Source organism: Pan troglodytes, chromosome 2 (assembly GCF_028858775.2).
Source record: "Pan troglodytes isolate AG18354 chromosome 2, NHGRI_mPanTro3-v2.0_pri, whole genome shotgun sequence".
Taxonomy (NCBI): domain Eukaryota; kingdom Metazoa; phylum Chordata; class Mammalia; order Primates; family Hominidae; genus Pan; species Pan troglodytes.
Window position 1 is genome coordinate 6,356,211 of NC_086015.1, and position 18,424 is coordinate 6,374,634.

Below are 18,424 nucleotides of genomic sequence, written 5' to 3' on the forward strand. Positions count from 1 at the left end.
ACTGTCAGCTCTCCTGGGCCTCTAACTTGCTGACTCACCCTGCAGATTTTGGGACTTGTCAGCCTCCTTAATTGTGTGAGCCAATTCCTTCTAATAAATTTACACACACACACACACACACACACACACACACACACAATCTTACTGATTCTGTTTCTCTGGAGAACTCTGCTACAGGAGATTACACAAACTATAAAGGAAATATACTTTCGCATAAATTAAGCAATGATCTCTATAACTTCTTCAGTCTGAGAACTCATTCCTTCTGGTCACTGGATGCCTTACAAGGACAGAATAGGGAAATAGGTTTTACTTGAAGCAAGAATAGGAATGGCTGTAACTGTTTTTGAATTAGTACTGTCTGTGAGCCCCTGGGCAATGAAGGTATTATTGTCTCCATTTTACAAATGCAGAAATCAAAGCTAAGAAAGAATACTTTGCCCAGGGTCCTACAGAAGTAAATAAAGTAGCTAGAATTTGAGCCAGCCTTTTTCTAACTCCGAGGCCTATCCTCTTACTAGTTGACTATCCATAAATCAATTTTCTACCTATAAAGCTTCCTTGGATTTGAGTATCCATAAAACAACTTCCCATCTACAAAGATGTAGGTAGGAAAGATAATTTTCAAAGTGTTTTAAATGTAGCATTGCCTACCCTGGAGTTCAGTTAAGCCACAACTGATCTATGGTAATTTGGGGAAATTTCATCAAGTTGGTCTAGAATTACAGACTCCTGGGAATAGATGTGTGTGTGTGTGTGTGTGTGTGTGTTTGTGTGTGTGTGTGTGTGTCTATAAAGTGCCAAGCTTATTTTCCAAAAGGATAAAGGTATTTCCCAGTGAGGAGGAAATGTTTGCATTCTTCATGTATTTGTGCATGGATTTCCAAATTGATGGATTTTGCTTCAAAATTAGGCAGGAAATCAATCCTGGAAGTTATTGTGTGTGTAGCTCAATTCAGTAAAGTGGTAAAATATTATTTCTTTCATCCTCTTTATGCTATTTAGTTTCCATCTCATTCCTCATGGTAATGGAGAAATAGTCTATGATATTGTAAACACATACGGATCTTTAAGATTTATTTTATATTTGTTTTAGCGTTCAGGAGGCACTTGGCTTTTGCATCTCTCCCTCTTTAGGAAAGAAAACCAGGTCATGCCTTATATTTTATATATGTTTTACATGTATTTCCTTTCAAAAATATGTCATGGTATACTTAGTCCTTCCCTTTAAAGAAAACCATAACGCAGATCTCATTAAGGAACATAAATAGTGATACATATATATGGAAAAGGACACACATTCTTTAGTGCAGTGGTGGGAACTAGTGCTCTTCCTCCAAATGCCAGAATAAGTAGATGTTCCTAGCAAAAAGCAGGGACTATATTTGGAACCTCCCCTATTCTGGAGTTCCAGATCTGATTACTCATGTAGAATCTCCTGTTTCATATATAGGTGACAGGGTTCAGGACTCATTACCCCAAAACATGGCATCTTAGCATTTGAGGAAACAGCCAAAGCAGACCATACAAACTAGAAAGAATTCCCCTCACCCCTTCCCCACTGAAGTAGGTCATAAGACCCTCATCCGGAGGAGTCCTGACTTATACCCAGAGGAAAGCAATACCACACATGGTTGCCAAGAAGAATTTGAACAAACAGAGTTTGCTAAGTTCTTCCTGGTTTATTACTGTTATATTATACCCTTTTGTCTTCCAATCATACTTTTGCACGGCTGTCCATTAAAAATACACAGTTTTGGCCGGGCGTGGTAATCCCAGCGCTCTGGGAGGACGAGGCGGGTGGATCACGGGGTCAGGAGATCGAGACCATCCTGGCTAACACGGTGAAACCCCATCTCTACTAAAAATACAAAAAAATTAGCCGGGCGTGGTGGCGGGCGCCTGTAGTCCCAGCTACTCGGGAGACTGAGGCAGGAGAATGGCGTGAACCCGGGAGGTGGAGCTTGCAAGGAGCCGAGATGGCGCCACCGCCCTCCAGCCTGGGCGACAGGGCGAGACTACGTCTCAAAAAAAATAAAAATAAAAAATACAGTTTTCCCCAGGTCTTTAATTATGCATTTCTGAATGATCTCGCATCATGTAAAACTTACGTTAAATTAATTGTATTCATTTCTCTTATTAATCTATCTTTTGTTGTAGGGGCTTTAGCCAGGAACATTGATAGGCGTTAGAAATAGTTTCTTCCTTACACGTATACAGTTGGCCCTCCATATCCTTGGGTTACACATCTGCGGATTCAACCAACTGCAGATCAATAATGTTTGGGAAAAAAAACAACAATAAAAAATAACAAAAATGTTAAAATACAGTATAAAATCTATTTACATAGCATTTCCATTGTATTAGGTGTTATAAGTAACCTAGAGATGATTTAAAATATACTGGAGGGTGTGCAGGAGTCACATGTAAATGCTACATCACTTTATATAAGGGACCCCGGCATCTGCAGGGGGTTCCGGAACCAATCCCATGTGGATACCAAGGGACAACTGCGTTCTCCAAATCCTGGGCATGGGCATACCATATTTCTTAACATAGCTGCTTACCATCTCTAATACTGTCTATTTACCATTTTCTATAAATCTACTGGGTTTTAAACTAATTTTTGATATGAAGAAAGTTTATATCAATATAAATAGAAGTAAAATTTTTCACAAATGGAAAATAATAAAATAAAAATTTTCACAAATGGAAAATTAACATAAAAATAAATTTGCAAATATTTACAAGCATAACATAAATACACATCAACTTAAACTCAAATGTTTACAAAATAAAAATAATACTGTCTACCACCAGAAGTGCAATGACCATATTTTTAAAACTATGATTTCTCCTATATGTCTATATTTCATGGCTGAAATTGTAGTTCAGAGCTCTCACCATTGTTTCTACTACATACAAATCACTTATGTAAGTGGAAATGTTTTCTGCCAAGAAGTGCCAGATTGTGAGCCTCTCAGGCCTCCAGACCATGTTTCCTTCACTCCTAAACGCCATTATGTCACCCACTGCATAGTTATCTGGTGCATATAGGATAAACGCTCAACGAAGAAAGCCAGGTCATGCTTTACACCTTACATTTTGTTTTAGACATATTCCTTTTCAAAAATATATCCCTGTGTAATTAACCCTTCTGTCTTTAAAGCAAAGGAGTTAAGCACTCAAATGGCAATCACCAGGAATGAGGCCCACTACAGTCTAGGAGCACCAGGGCAGTGCAGTACAAAAAACTCAAGTAGAGAAACCAGTGATAACTGGGGAAAGTTACTTCGACTCACAGAACTTTAGTTATCACATCTATAAAATGAGATAATACACTCTGCCTTATTGAGGCATTTTTTTTTATTAAAAACAGCCTTTGCTTTGTACCAGGAAAAATTATAAGCACTTAGTAAGCATTAATTTATGTAGTCCTCCTAACAGCCCTTATGAGGCTGTAAAGGAACAAACAAACGTTTCTTTCTACTTACACTAAACATGCCACACTTTTTGACCAGATGTGTGGGTTTTGATTTCTGACACATCCATTTTCAGGTGCATAGTTATGATTCCATTTAATTCCGATGCTATCTACCTGGAGTTACAGTCAGAACCCACATGTTAAGAGCTCGGTGCCACGTGAATGCCCCCTACTTCAGATGCCAGTCCTAAATCGGGCTCCCCAGAACTTCTGGCCAATTGACTATAAATTAGAGATTCCCATGACCGCCTCCTTGGGTTCAGCCATTTGCTAGAGTGGCTCACAGAACCCAGGAAAGTGCTTTACTTATATTTACTGGTTTATAATAAAGGATATTATAAAGAATACAGATGAACAGCCAGATGGAAGAAATGCATAGGAAAAGGTATGTGCGAAGGAGCACAGATCTTCCATCCCCAAGCACCTCCACGTGTTGGGCAACATGGAAGCTCTCCAGTTGCAGTCCTTTTTGGTTTTTATGGAGACTTCACTACAGAGGCATGATTGATTAAACCATTGGCCAGTGGTGGTTGAGTCAACCTTCAGCCCCTCTTCCCTCCTGAGGCTATTTAGGAGTCTTGGGCCACCAGTCATTACCCTTCTAAAAGACTTATCACTTTGGAGATTCCAGGGATTTTAGGAGTTCTGTGTCAAGAAATGAAGAAGAAAGAAATGAAGACCAAATATATATTTCTTATTCTAAAGCACAATATCACACAGGAAAAGAGGGTCAGTATCTTAATTTTATAAGGGAGGCATTTTATAAGACACAGAGAATCTAAGTAATTTGTGGAAGGTCACTCAGCTAGAAAGTGAAGAGCTGGGTTTTGAAAACCCAGATTCTGGACTCAATCATTACTCTATGCTGTATTTCTTCTTAGAGTATATGAAATTATCCCTGTGAAAATAGTTAGACTCTGGCATTCTATAGCTGTTTTCTGTGACCTGTGCTCTATATTGTTTTTCTTTGCTTCACAGAAACGTAGGTACTATTTTCCCCTAAGTTGTTAATTAATACTCAGATAAGGGGCAAGCACCTCTAGGAAAAATCAAATTATAAATGTCCAATACACTTTTATATCACATCACATAATGTGACACATTAAACAGTTGTGGAATGTCAAAAATTGGCATAATAGATGACTTGGGAATGTAGAGCGACAAGTTTTCACACAATTGTGCCTTTTTTTGTGATAATGGTAAACTCTGGAAAATTTCATTTTCTGGTTCTGCAGATTGCCAGCACATTGACATTTCCTGTATGGTTTCCCAGTGGGAAGGACAGAATTGTATTTAGCCAAATCTGATAATTTTCCTTAGTTGAAATTGAAGGGGCTAAAATGCCTACCTACACTTGGATATGGGCTTCAATCTTTTTTGAAGATACTCATTTTCCTTCTTTGTTCCTAGGATATAGAGGCAGTTCAGGTAGTTTTTCAGGATACTGAATTGTAGAAGTAGGCACTTAGTGAATCAAGCCATTCATATACAAGTTGAGTAAGTGCTCAGAGTAGATGTCTATATTAAGGACAGGGTCCTGTACATTGTGGGGTGCTTAGCAGTTTTGCCATCATCTGCCCATGAGATGACAGTAACAAACCCCATCTTCCCTATGATTATGACAACCAAAAATGTCTTCAGACTTTGCCAACAAATTACCTTTAGATGTAATCACTGATTTAGAGCAATAGAATTTTTGGCTCTGTAGGGTAAATGAAATGCACCTGATAGCAATAAATCACGCATACCCTGAGAATGACCCTGTATGGCAGATGCACCTGAATGTGTGTTCCAAGCTAAGGAACTCGGGAATGGCCAACAGGGAGATTCATTCCTTGTCTATGAGGAACATCTGAGCCTCCTGCCTGTCTATTGGAACTCAGGCCACACAGGGGCTCAAGACCCCGAGTTTTGGGTTGAATGAAGGTTGCCAGGTGGAGACTGTTTGGGAAAGGGTGCTGAGTGAAAATGCTATATAAACTGCATGCCCTTTGCAAATGATTGCAGTTTTCCTGCCCAGTCCCCTGCCGCTGGGCTGCGGAGTTATCTTGTCTAGCCCACTGCTACTGGGCTGTTTGTAAGGCGGTTCTCCTGTCCAGCCCAACACCACTGGCCTTTCTCCGTGGTAAGTAAAGCTCCAGTAAAATCCCATGTCTTGTTTGCTGGCCCTGGGTCTCTTTTTCAGTCTCCTGAACCTGGTGCCATCCCCTTTAGAGTCGATAGGGGTTCAGTGTGACAGGCTCTTTGTTGTAAATATTTGAGATTCATGATATCTTTGCACATATTTGAAAACTTTAGATTTCAGGTTAGTAACTTATGGGCCACAATGCCAACTACAGCTCCGGTAATGTTACAGTATGATGGTTTTTAATGTGTTCCCTGGACTAGCATTATCTTTTACAAATAAAATCAAATCACATCACTGGCTGAATGTTTGAGATGTATTCTCTTCTCATTTTAAGGTTTATGTAAGTAATCTCTCCAAATAAGTATAATATTAATAGCTGACAGATAAAGAGTCTTTTATATTTACAGGATGCTTTCAACTTAGTCTTTTAATTTCCCCAGTAACTCTGAGAAGAGTTTTTATTCACCCATTTGATTAGAAACAGAGACTTAAGAAGAGTAACTTCTGTCTATTCTGAGTTAGGGAGATCAGAAAATACCACTGTTCTGAGTAATATTAGGTGAGAAGAGTTTTCTTGCTGATTAAAATCCTCAAGTAAAGCTCTTATATATAAGACTTTTATATATAAGAACAAAAAACCAAACACCGCATGTTCTCACTCATAGGTGGGAATTGAACAATGAGAACACATGGACACAGGAAGGGGAACATCACACTCTGGGGACTGTTGTGGGGTGGGGGGGAGGGGAGAGGGATAGCTTTAGGAGATATACCTAATGCTAAATGAGGACTTAATGGGTGCAGCACACCAGCATGGCACATGTATACATATGTAACTAACCTGCACATTGTGCACATGTACCCTAAAAGTTAAAGTATAATAATAAAATAAAATTAAAAAAAAATAAGACTTTTTCCTATCCTCGAGAGCAGTGTCAAAGGCTCATGACTGTTTTTCTCCTGATCTCCAAATTCTAAACCATGTACTGCAGTTTCCTATGTTGATGTCACTGGTTGTTCACCCTGGGATGTCCTATAGACTGGAGCATCTGTCTCTATCCTCTCCAATGAGCTGTCCTAATTATGTTACATCAAGACAACTTGTGAAGCTCAGAATCTCAAGTTTCTGGCCTTACAACTGATGAGCAGCATAAGCCATTCCCACTGCTGTTCTCAATTCCCTCCCTGTCTTAGATTCATAGATCCCTAGGCTCTTAAGTGTCTTCCAGAACTGTTTATCTTGTAGTCAAGACCCAGAAATTAGACTTCCAGAAAAATAGCTCTTCAAGGCAGGTTCTTCAAGGTGATGATGCCTGTGTCACCTTGATAGGAAACCTCCTACACTGTGTAATACTGTCATCTCAGGGAGAGCCACTGTTCATTAGCTTAAATTGTCAGCTTTATGGTTCAGTGAAATAAATACACATTTTCCCTAAGGTAATGACTTTTTTCTCACTTTGTGAGAGCTGTAGGGACCCTTGTTATCAAGAGATAATCATATTCTAGTGGTGCTACTTATTGTACCCAATGAAAGTCCCAAGGATGTGATCATCTCTTAATAACTCTAAAGCATGTTATGTATCATCTTGTATTTTGTTTATTTTGAGTGTGTGGTGGGGAACCCATTAGTGATCTCTCTGGTTGATAGTATTCGTTGTGAAATGATAAAAGAATCAAATGACCATTTGTTTGCTTGTAACTAGACAGCACGATTAGAAATGCATCCCAATTCTGACTGAAAAATGCATTTAAATGTAATCTGTTGCTTAGTATTAGTTTAATAACCCTGATGTTAATACTAAATTATATCAAGCAAAGCTAATGGAAATTCTGAAAATAAACATGGATAATTTAGTATCTACATGACCTTTACCTCCCACAGAAAATTCAGGTTGGGTTTTAACTACCTGTGAAGGAAGTAGATACCCATGAGAAATAACCTGCTGATTCTGTGATGGAAAATGCCATCAATAAGTTAAGCAAAACAGGAGAAATATAAGGAAAAGCCTATTAAATACAATGGCCTTTAAGAATACGGACAGTTGTTAAATGGTAACTCTTACCTCTCACTTTATGCTATCCTTTGATATTCAAATAATGTTAATAATAACAAGTATCATTAATTGAATACCTGCTATAGACTGGTTTGGCTTGTCTCATTTTATCTATTATTGTTATTGAGATGGAGTCTTGCTCTGTCACCCAGGGTGGAGTACAGTGGCAGGATCTTGGCTCACTGCAACCTCTGCCTCCCAGGTTCAAGCGATTCTCCTGCCTCAACCTCCCAAGTAGCTGGGATTGCAGGTGTGCGCTACCACATCTAGCTAATTTTTTGTATTTTTAGTAGAGATGGGGTTTCATCATGTTGGCCAGGCTGGTCTTGAACTTCTTACCTCAAGTGATCTGCCCCCTTCGGCCTCCCAAATTGCTGGGATTACAGATATGAGCCACGGCACCTGGCCCATTTTATCTTTCGAAGAACCTTTCAAGGTAGATAATTTTGGCCCTGTCTTACAGATGATAACAATAAACTACAAGAGGTTATATAACTTGGTTGAGTTCATGCAGCAAATACGTGGTAAAGCTTAGACTCAAATATGACTTTAGAACCTATATTTTATCCACTGATTATTTAAAGGCATAATGTACAGAGTGACTAAGCGCAATTATAGGAGACTTGTAATCAATGGTGATCCATACACCTTTATTGTTAGACAAATCCAGGGCTGACTCTAACAGGCAAAGTAAAGAGACCACTCTTTCGTCCCTCCTAATGTTACATGCTATGTCTGTGAGAATTGAAAGCTTTAGAGATGCCGCGTCTGGGTTTTTGAACACGTTCATTAGAATTATTTTCATGCTCTTACCTGTCGCTTGGGAAGGGTTGTTTTTGTTCTTAATAAATAACCGACTCACCTTTTGGTTTTGAGGTATTTGGAAAGGGTCTAGATCAGGACTGTTTGTTCCCTAGGGTAAAATCATCCTTTTTGACCTAGGCCTTGCCAGCTGCTGCATCTAACTATTTGCTATTAGCTGAGAAGCTCTGCAGTCATTCATGGATTTCTGGTCCCTTTGTTGTAAAATTGCGAGTACATTTATGTTGACAGCAGCTGATTCGTTCAAAGATTGGACCCAATCTTTCTGGGCAGAGGGAGATTCGTCTATTTATTCACCTGGTTGTGTATTAATTTCCTGCCTATTTTCACATGTGATTTTATTTAGTTTATAATAAAAACTTTAACTTAGGATAGCGGGTACAAGTTATGGATTGAACATGGAAAGTTTAGTGAATTTTTCATGATTAGAAAAATGATTATAATGATAGCTAGCATTTATTTTCTGCATAGTATGAACTGGGCAGTGTTCTCATGGATTACCTCAGTCTTGCCTCAGAACAACAGCTAAAGGTAGGAATACATTAGGCTCATTTTATTCGAAAGGAAGCTGAGCTTAAAGAAGATGGGTAAAATGAAACGTCTTGCCTTGCATTCGCCTCTAGGGAGAGACTATTAGCCAATCAAGTGCAATAGATTCAGTTTCTTTCCCCCTGTAAAGCAGCACAAAAGCGGCCCAGAAAAAAGTTCTGTGGGTTTTTTTTTTTTTTTAACCTTCTTTCAAGGTATGAAATTGGATATCTACCTACTTGAATCATCTCTGTTCATGCTGGCTAACCTAAGATGGGAAGTTTTAACTATGTCTACTTTTTCCCCTAACAAGAATACAGCAACTGAACATTTTCCCAGTGAGGTGTGAATAAATAATTCCTGCTTATATAATCAGCAACTTCTCAACATCAACTGAGGCATCATTAGATATTTTCTTTTAAGATCAGTTATGAAAATCCACTGTGGAAGTGGAACTTATTTTGGCGTAACCCTTAGTTTATAATAACTAAGACTATACGTTGGATCCACTCAATCATTGAGCATACATTTAAGGAGCACCTGTGTTAGACCAGGTTGTACTAGACTGTACACCTTCAGACTGAAGAATAAGACAACACAGGTACATACTTTCCCACAGTAAAAGGTATGTGTGCTTTGGGGTAAGCCGAACAGTGGTAAACATTTTGTGATGAGTGTCATGCTAAAAACATGTGCTGAGTGTAACTGGAGCACAAGATCCATTACGGTCCTGAAAGGTTATGGTTTTGTTAAAAGGATTATTTCAAAAGTAATATTCTCTTACTGTTTTAGATACATTTTGATGATGTTTGTTGTTTATTTGGGTGGGGGAGGTGGCAGAGTAGAGTAGTAATTTTATTTTGACAGCAAATCCCAGGAGATCAGGAACCTTGGTCTGTTTCTTTTCTCCTGGTAAATACTTTTTGAATAAAAAAAATTAATGTCAATGTAAAAGCTATTGGTCTATGATAGTAAAGGAACAGTTGATTATGATTCATATTCATGAGCCAGGAATTTTTATATATGGAATTTCCTTACAAATTTGTAGGTTGTTAGCATTGTGACTTATTTGTATTCATTGCTCACTTCTTTGTCTGCCTCATTTCTACAGGCACAAAGCCAGGACTTTGTATTACTCACAGAAAACTTAGCTTCAGTGGGCTTATGATTTCTTAACTAGTAACCATTTAGTTGTAATATACAGAAACTTAAACTAGCTCACATAATAAGGGTTGTTGAAACCATATGCCAGGCAAAATGATAGTCTTCTAAGCATAAAAAAATTATAGCTAAAACCTAACCTCATGGGGACTTGACTTAGGAAGTCAGGAAATGTGGCTGCCCCTCACCTTTTACCCTATTTTCAGTTCTTCGTTTCTCATGTGGATCAGGAGTAAGGATGTATGTAATCCTAACTCTGGTTTTCTCTAAAGTCTTCTTTTTCTGGTTCTCTCAAGACTGGCTTCTTTAACAATAATTCCAACTTTACATGCCTCAAACTCTCAAGTGTTGCAATTCAAAATCTCTGAGAGAGAATCTTGTTGACTTAATGTGGGTCAAGTATTAATTGATGGTTCAATAGCTGTAGCCTATTAGGTTGAATCACGTAGAACATAGGGCTGGTCTTTTCAGGAGCAACAGGTAGGATGCATTCTTTACAAAGGAGATATTGTTTCAGAGGCCTTCTTGGGGTCAGTCCCATATATTCCCCCTCACTCTTCTTACCTTTCCATCCTGCTTTCTATTCTCTTTGGCATTGCTCTTTGCTCCGTGGTAGCTAACTGACCTGATAAATGCATTCATGATATGTTAGTTCACCCAACAGATAAGTTCTCTTGGCCAGGATTCCCTCTGGACGCAATTACAAAAATCAAAGGAGTGAATTTAATAATGTTTTCCATAATGGGCAAGTATTTGGGAGCATATGTTTTCTTGTGGTGTTGATACTGCTTTTTGTGTGTACAGTCACCATGCATGAAACTATCCATAATGTATGAGAATCTCTTGCCAATGTTACTGCTACTAGTGGATACTATATCTAGTGGCTAAACTGAATAGCTAGTCTGCATTATGTAATTTAATTATTAATTTGAGGATTGAAATAATCCTTTGAGGATGAATACTGTTATTGTCCCCACTTTAAAAATAGAATTGAGGATTATATCAATTAAAGAATTGTTCAAGATCACATGATTAGTAATAAATTGAACCAATATCCCATCCTAAGAAATTTATCCCGGAGCTTATGTTCTCAAACAAGAACAACATAATTATTTTAATGAATAAAATTAAGTTTTCATTTCAGGTATTATTCCACTTGATAGGGTAAATGTAATCTCTACCTTCTTTCTGTGAAGAAGAAAAAATATATATGACAAATTTTTAGTAATATTTGAAAAAACAAAAAACTTTGACCAATGTCTGTAGGATTATTATAATTTTAATTGTTATTGATAGGTAGGCTGGAGTTGCAAATGGTGCCAATAGCTGTAAATAGAGCTTTAGTTTTACATCAGTTGCTGTCCTTAATGTAAGAAAGATAGGTGTTTAGATACATACTAAACTTTTGTGGCTGACTAATGTATATACAGCTGGTAACTGACCATATTAAAACCAAACAGATGGTGATGTATCTGTGATTCAGAATTAATGTGAATATATAATTTTTCATAATCCATAGGAAACATTTTCTTACACATGTCATCATTTATGAAATTGTATTTGTTTTGGGGGTATATGAGAAAGGTCAGGGATTATTTTACATTTCTGAATATATTAGCAATATGAAGAATACCTGTTTAGTCTCCACCTTCTGGTTGTTATCGATATTATCCTGAGAGTAAAGGTAGTTAGGTATTTAATATAGAGATGAATTATTTTGCAATTCAGCCAGAGAAGGCATACACTTAAGAAAAGATCATGTATTTATGGCTAATCAAGAAACTATAACATTTTTATCCCAATCAATTATGTTATATTTAAGAATAAGCCAGAGTAGAATAGTATGATTAAAGATATTTCTGATTAGCTAATCTATATTATATATATCTACATAAAATTTTATTTTCAGTTATTAAAACTATAAGACAGTTATTTTACAAAGAAGTGATCTATAGCAGAAACTTGGTTAGAGGATACACATATGAATAAACATGAAAACATAAATATATACCTTTATTCTACGTAAAATTAAGTGTGTGTGTATTTATATATATATTTATAGGGAAAATAAATTTAGTTCTTCAGGGAAAAATATTCTGAGGCAAAAATTATTTCACAATTAAAGTTTAGGTCGGTAGCTTTAAGAGAATGTACAATTTATGTGAAGAGTGTTTGTTTTTGTTAGGTACCCTCATTTTATGTATTCATATACCTAACAAAAACAATGATGTCTCCATTTATTGCTCCATTTTTATTATTTTAAAATCCTTTTAATGTACCCTCTTAAGAAATGGTCTCTTTTATTGAATCTGAATGCCATAAAATATTGCAGGCTCCTAGAGCCATCATACTAACAAGGGAAAGAGAGAGTGGTGATGGCCTTCTCAAAAGTCACTCAGCTCGTGGGAGGCAAGGCGGAGCATGGATCCTGGATCCTAATCTACACAACTCTATTAAGCTGGAAATCTATACCAAATGTATTTAATTTTTACTTTGTCCTAATCCAATCTGATTTAATTTTAGACTGGGAAGATTACAGGTAAGCATCACCTACACATAAGCCTATCTATGCTTGAAAAAATGTATTTATTTGTGTATTTTTTCTTTTTGTTCTAGGAATCATTGACATAGAGTAACTCCACAGCATGTGTCTTCAAGAGCTTCCCTAAAAGGTAAGCTTCCCACAAGGGAAGATTTTCCTTATGTGCAGTTCACCTTGATTAGCATCCTTAGTTTCTATGGAAACATTGAAAACCTTCCCTTACAGAGTGATAGCTTGAGATTGTTTTTGATGTTTTTATGAATGTTGAAATTAATGAAAGTAGTGAAGTTACATAAATTAAAGCCTGAAACTAAGAAATAGAGACTATTTCCATTTCTCTGTGGAGAAGATACTTAAGGTAGGTTTTCTGTAGTTTAGATTAATTTGATAATTCAAAAATTTTAGAATTTGTAATCATAGAAAGTGTATATTGGGAATAAAGTTGTTGTACTTTTGCCAAATGGTTTCATAGGAGAGGATGTTTTAGCAGTCAAACCAACACAAATATTAAGTTAACGCAGTCCTATAAATACTCAGATCTTAAAAGTTGAAGCTTTTGAAGGGATAAAACATGAGAAATGTAACTCACTGTCTACAATGTATGCAAATTTTTTCCTTAATAAAATATATCGATGTAAAACAGTAAAATGGTTATGTTTTACTTTCCTGATGCTGATCCAATAAAGTAACTGGTGGCTTAAAACAATGGAAACTTATTCTCTCACAGTTGTGGAATCTACAAGTTTGAAATGAAACTCTCAGCAGGAACATGCTCTCTCTTTGAAGGCTCTTAAGGAGGAATCTCTTTGCTTCCTCTAGCTTCTGGTGGTTGCTGGCAATGTTTGGTGTTCCTTGGCTTTAGATGCATCAGTCAAATCTCTGCCTCTATCTTCAGTTCACGTGGCTGTCTCCCCTATGTGTGTCCAAATATTCTTCTTCTTAGGAAGATACCAGTCATTGAATTAGGGTCCATGCTAATCCAATATGATCACATCTTAACTTGATTTTTATCTGTAAAGATCCTTTTTAAAAAGTCACATTCACAGATTTTGGAGATTAGGATTTCAACAGATCTTTTAGGGACATCTAATTCACTCATAACAGTATGCCTAAAAAGAGAGTCTAGTGAAATTGAAGTTAATTATTGTTAACAAGGTATTTATGGGAAAATAATCATAACATGGAGTGGAGGAAGGTCTCATTCCATTGGTATACATAAAATGCTGTTTATTTTAATGATATAATAATTATCTCTTGATGGCCAGCTTTTCTCCCAAGCAAGATAAAAATTATTCAGTACAGGGTTTGATAACATTGGGTAAAATATTAGTATATAATTCTGATTCTCAGATTTTTAACACCCTCAGTTAAAAAAAATAGTAATCCTGGACATCAGTGAGACCCTGTCTCTATGAAAAACAGGAAAATTTAGCCGGATATGGTGGTGCATGCCTGTAGTCCCACTACTGGGAAGGCTGAAGCGAAAGGATGACTTGGGCCTGGGAGGTCAAGGCTGCAACGAGTTGTTATTGCACCACTGCACTGTAGCCTGGGTGACAGAGCAAGACCTTGTCATAAATTATATATATATATACACACACATATATATATGTATAGAGAGAGAGAGAGAGAGTGTGTCAGAAATTTATTTCACTTGATTCTTCAGGTATTTTTCATAAGCTAAGGTTGAGTAAGGTGTTTTTTAACCAGTTGGCTATTGTTCTGTAACAAACCACCCCAAAACTCAGTGGCTAAAAACAGTAACTTTATTATTTCCTATGAGTCTATGGGATAAGCTGCTTGGGTCTTCTGATCTGCAACAGACTCTGCAGTATTGACCGGGTATGCTCCTTGGTCTGAGCGCAGCTCACAGGTCAGTGCAAGCTGCTCCACAAGGTCCCTCTCCTCCAGCAGGAACCATCTTTCTTAAGGCAGCAACATTATTCCAAGATATTCTGAGTGTCCTCAAGCTTGTTTAGATGTGCTGTGTTTTCCCTTGCTTTTACTTATTCTGTTCCTTTTCCTTGGAATATTCTATTCTTTCTTTCCATCTTTGATCAACTCTTTTTATTCCACTTGAAAGTGTGTTTCCTTTATGAATACTGCTCTGGTTTCTTTGATCCTATTCATTCATATATCTTTGTGTAGCTGAAGATACTGAACTCAAATCCCTGTTAGGGTGAGGCTTCCCTCTTGTGCCAACATCAGTGTAAACAATATGATAATCACATTGTCTTGTAATTGCTAGCTTAATTATCTTACCCTCCCACTGTGAACTTCTGAAGCCAGGGATTGCATCTTCTTGTTCTTCTTGGTATTCCAAGAACCTAGCAGTGCATGCACAGATGATGTCTTCCATAACTATCCATGGACAGAATGAAAGATTTAATGACATCTTCTCTATTCTATTTCCTCTCTTAAAATTTAAGTTGTTGAAACTTTCCAGAATTTGGACTGAAAGGCAGGAGGTAGGTTTCCTCTCATTTTAATGATGCCCCTTGGACTCTACTCAAAGAGGGCCCAGGCACCCTCTGGTGCCACCCTGGCCCTTCTTCCTCTACCACAGATTGTAAAAGTTGTAGTCTGTGAGACAGAATATCCCCAAAACAGTTAATTTGATTTACATAATAGCTCTTTTTAACATAGTAATTTCAAAAATAAAAATAAAGTTTAACTTGTTGCCAGCACTTAAAAATTTGGAGATTTTACATAAAATGATTGTTTAAATTCTCCTAAAAGAAATCATAATAACTTTCTATCCTGGACAATGCATTTCCAGATGACAAAGAGGGCTTAGCTGAACAATAGCAGCCTTCCAATGCCCTCTCCAGTTCGTCACACCATGCCATTTGCTATCTATCTAGCCCCAGTAGACACTTGAGTTTAATATCCTTAGCTACCCAAAGATACATGGATTGATATAATGTGGAGGCTTAGCTTTGCTTCTAAATGTCTGAACAAAGAAGTGTCAGTGGTTGAATGGGCCATTTAGGTGTTCTTATTATATATCCATCAACTAAGTAAAAATAATTTTGGCTTTGTTTTCAAAGCTCTGTACTTGAATTCCTGCATCTAATATTTGAACAGATAATCTATCTGACCTCTTTTTTTTTACCCATCTGTAAAATGGAGACTGTGATCTTCTTCATAGGCTTGGGTCATGTTAGGTTACTTTATTAATGCTAGAAAATTTAGTCTAAACTGCACTCATAGGGAAAATAGAAGAAGACAGTTACATTCTTCTTTTTCTGGATTGGTACAAAAATGTTCATCTTTTGTTAGGGTACATTAGCAATATGAAGTACTGATACATGCAACAACTGGGATAAACCTTGAAAATATTATAAATAAAACAAGCCTGACACCAAAGGTCATATATTATATGATTCCATGTTGATATGGTTTGGCTGTGTCCCCACCCAAATCTCATCTTGTAGTTCCCATAATCCCCACCTGTCGTGGGAGGGAGCCGGTGGGAGGTAAATGAATCAAGGGGGCAGTGACCCTCATGCTGTTCTTGTAACAGTGAGTGAGTTCTCATGAGATCTGATAGTTTTAGAAGGGTCTTTCCCCTCACTTCACTCTCACTATTCTTCCTGCTGCCACGTGAAGAAGGACTTTGTTGGCTTCTCCTTCCACCATGATTTTAAGTTTCCTGAGGCCTCCCCAGTCATGCTGAAGTGTGAGTCAATTAAACCTCTTTCCTTTATAAATTACTCAGTCTCAGGTATGTCTATTTTAGCAGCATGAGAATGGACTAATATACATGTATAAGAAATACCTAGAATAGGCAAAACTATAGAGACAGAAAGTAGATTAATAGTTTCCAGAAACTAAGGAGAGATGCAAGCGGGCAGTGACTGACTGCTAGGATTTCTTTTTGGAGGTGATGAAAATGTTTTGGAATTAGAGAGTAGTGATGGCTGTAAAGCCTTGTGAATACACTAAAAACCACTAAATTGTGCAGTGAGTGGTGAATTTTGTGGTATGTGAATTACATCTCAATAAACTAATAAGGAAATATATGTTTTAGGAAGACAAAATTTCATCTTCAGCTGAGGCAGGAGAATAGGGTCTGGAGGCAGGGTAAACCTAAGGGCAATTTGCACTGACTTCCTACAACTGAATCAAAAGGAAAACCCCACCTCCCCACAACCAATTAACAAAAGGATGAGAAGCTACTCCCTTTGTACTGCATTCCCGATGAAAAGTGGAAAGTACGTCTGATTGGTTCTCTGCTGCAACCAGTCACACTGGTCACGGGCCAAGTCTTCATGTGTAACTTTGTAAGTTCACTTCAGCCTCTAATTTGCCCCCTCCTGCAACCAATCAGACGTTTGCATAGGGTATAACTTTGTAACTTCACTTCAGTCTCTTATTGGTCACTCTCTGCAACCAATGAGACTGGTCGTGGGTCACTCCTTCATTTACATAGTGTAACTAAGTAACCAATGGGAAACCTCTAGAGGGTAAACCCCAGAAAATTCTGTAACCAGTGCTCTTGAGCCACTTGCTCAAGATTGCTCCCACTATGTGGAGTACACTTTCATTTCAATAAACCTGTGCTTTCATTACTTCATTCTTTTGTTGCTTTGTGTGTTTTGTCCTATTCTTTGTTCAAAATGCCAAGAACCTGGACAATTCATAGTGAAGACCCTCCACTGGTAACATAGCTATGGTGACATTCTCAGTCTTTTTTGCATTGCTGAAAAGGAATACTTGAGGCTGGGTTATTTACAAGGAAAGAGGTTTACTTGGCTCATGGTTCTTCCAGCTGTACAAGAAGCATGGCACCAGCATCTGTGTGTGGTGACAGCCTCAGGAAACTTACAATTATGACAGAGGGCAAAGGGGCAGCAGGCATGCCACCAGGTCAGAGAGGGAGCAAGAGAGAGGCCAATCTCTTTTAAAAACAAACAGCTCTTGCATGAACTAATACAGCAGGAATTTACTCATCACCCAAGGAATGGCACCAGGTCATTCATGAACAGTCCTCCCCCCATGGCCCAAACACCTCGCACTAGGCCCCACCTGCAATCTAGGGGTCAGATTTCGACACGACATGTGGAGTGGACAAACATCCAAACTATATCAGTGATATAACAAAATGAGCAGATTGTCATTCAAATCCACACACTGCCTTCCTGAGAGTCCTGTCTGACCTGACTGCCAAGGCCAAAGGCCAGGTCAAATTTTTTTTTTTTTTTTTAGATGGCGTCTAGCTCTGTTGCCCAGGCTGGAGTGCAGTGGTGTGATCTCGGCTCACTGCAACCTCTACCTCCTGGGTTCAAGCAGTTCTCCTGCCCCAGCCTCGTGAATAGCTGGGATTACAGGCGTCTGCCACCACACCCGGCTAATTTTTGTATTTTTAGTAGAGATGGGGTTTCACTGTGTTGGCCAGGCTACTCTCAAACTCCTGACCTCATGATCCACCCGCTTCAGCCTCCCAAAGTGCTGGGATTACAAGCGTGAGCCACGGTGCCTGGCCCAGGAAAAAAATTTAAACATCAGGATTCATGGTTTCATGCTGAGATTCTGAATGATGGGGTCAGACAGGAATGAGTTTGTATTCTAAATATTTTACTGACTACCTCTCTCATATTTCTCAAAATGTAAAATAAGGGTACTGATTAGCTCTTTTGTTAGCTTAGGAAAAATAGATATCATGAACCTACTGTGGTTCCAGTTAGGAAATAGACCCTCCA

General features: G+C 37.9%; 1 protein-coding gene across 3 annotated transcripts in view; it reads left to right on the plus strand.

Moving 5' to 3' along the window:
• Nucleotides 1–18,424, plus strand: part of CNTN4 (contactin 4) — a 959,696-nt gene that overhangs the window by 222,212 nt on the left and 719,060 nt on the right. For all 3 annotated transcript variants that reach the window (XM_009444763.4, XM_009444772.4, XM_009444765.4), the window contains exon 2: nucleotides 12,794–12,849. The gene's annotated coding sequence lies outside the window, so the exon portion shown is untranslated. The remainder of the gene's footprint in view (nucleotides 1–12,793; nucleotides 12,850–18,424) is intronic.